This window comes from Vitis vinifera, chromosome 6, assembly GCF_030704535.1.
Source record: "Vitis vinifera cultivar Pinot Noir 40024 chromosome 6, ASM3070453v1".
Lineage (NCBI taxonomy): Eukaryota > Viridiplantae > Streptophyta > Magnoliopsida > Vitales > Vitaceae > Vitis > Vitis vinifera.
In genome coordinates, this window is record NC_081810.1 from 22,734,264 (window position 1) to 22,740,384 (window position 6,121).

Genomic DNA, 6,121 nt, shown 5'->3' on the forward strand with positions numbered 1-6,121 from the left:
ATAATTATTCTTTCTTGTCGATTTACCATAACAAAGTTTGTAAAATCAATTACAAAAGAATGCTTTATTAAAATAGTGTTTCTCACGGAGAACCTCCTTGCTTCAGAATAGTAATGGAAGGACATCTGAAGAGGTTTTCCAATTAATTTATAATCTGTTTGTGGGATTTGGCTAGCTCATTTTCACAGCCATATTGCTTGTGTTTTCCTTTTCATGCCTGGATCCCCATCTGTGAGGGGACTAGTATCAATTCTATACATGCAGGACCAGGTCTTGACGAAGTGAGGAAACAAATACCACCTAAGGCGTCACTAGTCACCTAACTTCCAAGAGCAAGATCCACTCCTAATGCTGTTTGAAATCTGGATAACACTTAGAAGGATAGTTCAACATAGACTCACATGTTGTTAGGAACTTTGGGTTGTGTAGCATGAAAGGTCTCATGAGAAAGCAGAAGACACCCATTCTTATGTTTTTGTAATCCCGACCTTTCCTAGTTCTCATTTTTTTCTATAAATTTGTTTCTTGTCAAGTAGTAGAGACCTAACATCAATGGAACACCTAAGTCATTATATAAGGAGGTCTCATGGAGTTTGGAGGTGCCTTTAACAAAAGAGGAAGTTTTTGCAGCTCATTCTGATTGTGCTGAAAAAAACAAATGCCTCATTCTAAGTTCTGATGATGGTCACCGTAATTTTCTAGCTCAGAAAAGAAGTCCTCCATCCAAGTTTCTAATGTTGCAATGTCGACAACTGGACTATTTGATAGCTTACTTGAACTCTCTTATTTATTCTAGCATCTATTTCTCTTATATTTTCGTTACCAGAATCAAATTCTTTTGGATTTGATTAAAAACAGATGCACCAGCAAATTCCTGAAACCTCTTGCAGGCTGTTCCAGGTACCAAGATCAAAGACGGTTACAACCCAGCTACCTGGATGCTGGAGATCAGCTCTTCCACAGTAGAGGCTCGACTTGACATTGATTTTGCAGAAGTTTATGCATACTCCACTTTATATCAGTGAGTCATAAACAAAAATATGGAAACTTTCTGGGGGGTGGTGTGTGTGTGTGTGTTTTCTTGTCTTCCCTGATGTCTTATGTCTTTGTGCCAATTGTATCCTTGATTTTCCTTTTTCTTTGTACTGTTCAGAAGAAATCAGGAGCTTATTAATGAACCAAGGACTCCTGCACCAGGGTCAAAGGATCTTCACTTCCCCACCAATATTCCCAATCCTTTATAACTCAATGCAGGGCTTGTTTCTGGAAACAACATCATTCCTACTGGAGGAACTCACAATTTAATTTTATCTGATTCTTCATGACAACCGTCATTGGAGTTCTATTCGGTGTTATCTTCTGGAACAAAGGAGACAAGATGTAAGTCTGGGGTATTTATTTTGAATTGCATGTCGTCATGTTTTCTACAATGGTTAATGAAGTTCAAACTGCATGCTATTTTGGAAACCGACACAAACAGCAAGACCTGATGAATGTACTAGGAGCTACCTATGCTGCCACTGTTTTCCTTGGATTCACTAATGCTTCTGCAGTGCAATCTGTTGTTGCAACTGAGAGGACGGTATTCTACGGAGAACGAGCGGTGGGGATGTACTCAAGGTTACCTTATGCATTTGCCCAGGTATGAGGTGAAATTATTCATGAATTACAGTATATCACATCTTCATTTCTCTTCTCTGCAAAGACCCAATATGAAGGCCTTCAGCATCTATGATTCATATGGATCTTCTCTTGTGCTGGTGACCATAGAGACACTTTATGCTGCAATTCAAACCTTGGTCTATGTTCTTCTTTACTCCATGATTGGGTTCCACTGGCAAGCGGACAAGTTCTTGTATTTCTATTACTTCATATTCATGTGCTTTACCTACTTCTTAATGTATGGGATGATGGTGGTTGCTCTCACTCCTGGCCATCAAATTGCTGCTATTGTTAGTTCCTTTGTCGTCAGTTTCTGGAACTCGTTCTCTGGTTTCCTCATCCCCTGGCCGGTATGTGTTCTCTCTAACTCATGACATTATTGATGTTGTAGTTAGTAGGAGTAATCTTGAAAGTAATTTCATGTTTGCAGCTAATGCCAGTGTGGTGGAGGTGGTACTACTGGGCTTCCCCTGTTGCTTGGACAATCTATTGCGTCATCGCATCTCAAGTGGCTGACAAGACGAGTCCGCTTGAAATACCAGGACGCGATCCAATGCCAGTGAATGAATTCCTAAAGGAAAACTTGGGGTTTGATCATGACTTCCGTGTGCCAGTGGTCTTTGCTCATCTGGGTTGGGTCCTCCTCTTCCTCTTCGTGTTTGCCTATGGCATCGAGTTCCTTAACTTCGTGTTTGCCAATGGTAAAAGCATTGAGGTTATGGATATGTGGAAAATATGATTTTGGGATAAAATATTGTTGCAAGCCTAAGGGGGTTGTCAAACATCTTAAATTTCAAATTTGCTTTATGTTCAATCGATCCGATGTAAGAGAGACTGATCATCTCTAAGCTTGATTGATTGTCCCTGAGACCAAGGATCAAATTGATTCATGGATTGATCGACTTTAATGAGAAATTTTTCCAACAAAATGGGTTGAATCAATCTTGTATCCTTCCCTACTCTTGTCGATTAATAGAAATAGGAACAAAAGTAAGGAAAAATAAGGGAACTGCCAAGGCAAATATGAAGACAAGAATACCAATAATGTTGCTTCTGAATTCTGATGATGACATTATAATTCAAGGCATGGATTGGATTATTGACACGGATGCATCCTTCCATGAGACCCCAAGATTGGATTTCTTCACATATCATAAGTTTCCAAGGTGCACCAGCCCCACTTATAAACCAAAAGTACCCATTTCTCATTTATTCTCATTGAATTAAACCATTATGAGAGGACAGAGTTAGAAGTTGGGAATCATTTGATTCTGGAATGGTAGTGACAGAAATTCAAAATAAATGAGAAAGAAAACCTAAGCATACAAATTTGAGGAGAAAATAAAGCATTTCTTTATGGAATGGGGCTTTACCTCTTAGAATGGTCACAAGCATATCAATGGTTACAATCATCCGCTCATCTGGATCACTGTTTCCTATGGAACTGTTGTGGACAATGACAACAGGAGGCCAGATACTGAGATCCTCCTTCAGAGCCAAGGACTCAGCAGCAGGCAATACCTGGTGAACCCATGGCTTGTTAGGTGTCATTTCACTGTTCCATCCCACCAGCAAACAAAGTGCTTTGAATAAACCCAAGTGCTGCACTCTGAGACCAACCTTGGGAGACATGATGGTATGCATCACCAAGCCTATTGTATTCATGAACTCTTTGGAGTTGCTGAAACAACATGCAGATCGAGTAAGCAATTAAAAGAATATATGGAAACCAAAATCAATAGCATGGTAGACAAATGAAAGAGTGACTTCATCTTCAATAAGTAGGGGAAGCAAAAATGAGGATCTTCAAAATATCAGAAGTCAATAATTAGTTAGAACATATCTCTAGATAATCATTTGTGCAGTACTTCATGTATGAAGCTTCATTTCACAAGGCAGTAACACTCTCCTAGGAATATAAATCTATCCCATCCTGCCTATCAAAAAATAAATCTATCTAATCCTGCACAAAAACTGAAGAAAATGGTTCTGATTTTTTTTTTTTTGGTAGGCAATAATGATTCTGATTTATTGAAACACCTTAGCTTGAAAAATTGGAAGCATCTGTCAACCAAAAAGAAAGGTCCCAGTAGAGGGCGGGAATTGGCAATCACTGATACAATGTCTCTCCAGGAACTACTTAAATACTTCTACCAAAGAGAAGTGCTTAAATACTTCTATGAACTCATCGTCAAGTTCAACATAGCATCTTAGTAATGAAAATGATCTCTCTAGAAGGTCCTAATTTCCAATCCAAATGCTCCAAAAGATATTCTCACCTTCTGATCAAAATTAAGGAGAAACACTTCAAGGGCATGATCAATTTTACATGTCCAGACTTGAAAGTATATTTCTCTTGCAATTCTATTGCTTAAAGGGTAATACTGTCGTTACATTTCAATCAACCTACCTCAGTCTATCCATGTGATATTTTAACCCTTTGAAATAGCTAAGGACCAAAACAGCCAATGAAAACATTTTCCTTTATCTGGTGCTGGGCAAGATTATCACTGGTACAAAGAAAAAAATCAGAAAACAAAATTCTTGGTTCTCTTTAGAATGGTGCAGAGAGTCGTTCTTTTCTTCTCAATTGTCCTCAACACTGCCACACACTACCACCCCACTATTGTCACCTGCGACAACACCATCACCATCTTGCCACCTGTCTTCCTTCTCTTTTTCTTCTTCTGATGGATGGATCTCTCTATATACTTCTCTGCATTCTTGTTCTTCCCTTCTTTTCCTTTTTCTGTACCACTTCTTTCTCCCACTTGTCCAGCAGTCCAATTGAAATCAATCATGAATAAGCACATGAAAACTGTAACATTTGCCTAACATTTGCCATCTTTCCATAAAATTCATCATCAGATTCCGGACCCAGATCACCCTTCTCACTTCTCCATAATTCAGGGCAAGGATAGTCCCAAATTTTGCACTCTGTTGGGATAAACTGAACCTGCCTCTTTGGTCTGAGTTCAGGTTTTGCAGGAGATCTGAAACCTGACATTCGACGATCCCCACCCCAGCCAAAAGGTTCACCATTAGTTTCACGACTGAATCCTTCTGAAGGAAAGGTTGGGCCATTCTTGTAGGGCCCATGGAAATCATCCTTTGAAATGCTGGAGGAGGCCTCGGACTGAGCCAAGGGCATCATGTGATGAGAAGTATCCATTGAATAGAAATTTGATTTCTCTTCTTCATTATAGCGATGATAAGTCTGCCTGTGACTAGGATACAACATTGCCTTCTCTTCTTCCTTACATAACTCTCTTGCCATTTTTTTTATCTGCAATCAGATGATCTTGAATAATATCCTCGATTGCTTGAGAGGATCTTAGGATTCAAAATCATGCTTGTAGATGAGATGGGCCCAGGTCAAGTTCAGTTTCCGCCCATCTTAATCCAAACCTATGTTTAGCCCAAAGTCAAGGCAGATTTCAAGGCCCCATCCAACTTTAGTGGACTTTAGGATAAACTGGGCCAGTCCAAACAGTGCAGCAAATGATTTACCCGAGCTATCCAATTCTTGCTTTAAGCATGTATTTTTCTCTAGTTCAGCCAATTTTTTTACAGTGAATTTGAGAAGGACTGGGATCCTTCTTTATGCTTGGAGTCATTTTCAGGGTTGTATCAGGCAAATGTTTTTGAAAACAATTTTTGAGAATAATTTTTAAAAATTATTTAATAATATTTTATAAAATAAAAGTTTGTTTAAAAACTTAAAATGTTTTTTTACTTATTTTATATATTATTAGATAAATTTTAAAAATAACTTTTATTAATAATACTTTTTTTTAAATGTCATAAGAAAATAACTAGATAACTAAAAAAATATTCTTTTAAAACATTTTTTTTGTTTTAAAAATATAAAACTATTATCTAGTTTTTTTATTATCAAATATGTTTTTTCATTTTAAAGAATAATAAAATTATTTTTAAAAACAATTAACTAACAAAGCCCAGATGTTTGGTAAAAATCTAGGAGCATGTGTTGGTTGTGTGATTTAAAAATAGGTTTTTGTTTTTAAAAATAAAAAATTGTTTTTAAAATTTTTTAACACCATTTGATCATTGTTCTTAAAAAAAATTAAAAATAAAGTAAAATAGAGAACAATTTTAAAAAACAAGTAAAAGTTGTTTTCACCAATTTTCAAAAATATAGTCCGTTTGACAATAAACTTGGTTTTAAAAATTATTTTTATTAACTTTAAAATAGTTTTTTTTTTAAAAAAAAACAATGTTTGAAAAAACACGACCAAACGGGCCTTAGATGATCATTGATGTAATTCATGAACCTTCCAAAAAAAACTTTTATCGTAAAATATATCACCAAAAATAGTATTAAAACACTTTTTTTTTTTTAAAACAAAAAAAGTTATATCCAGATACTAACTTCATGTTCGCTACAAATGCAAATCAAAGACAATTAAAATTAGTTAAAAGTACATATATTTTTAAA

At 36.4% G+C, this 6,121-nt stretch overlaps 1 pseudogene; it reads left to right on the plus strand.

Moving 5' to 3' along the window:
* The first annotated feature begins 113 nt into the window (after nucleotides 1-113).
* Nucleotides 114-2,434, plus strand: LOC132253893 (pleiotropic drug resistance protein 2-like; annotated as a pseudogene).
* The last annotated feature ends 3,687 nt before the right edge of the window (nucleotides 2,435-6,121 follow it).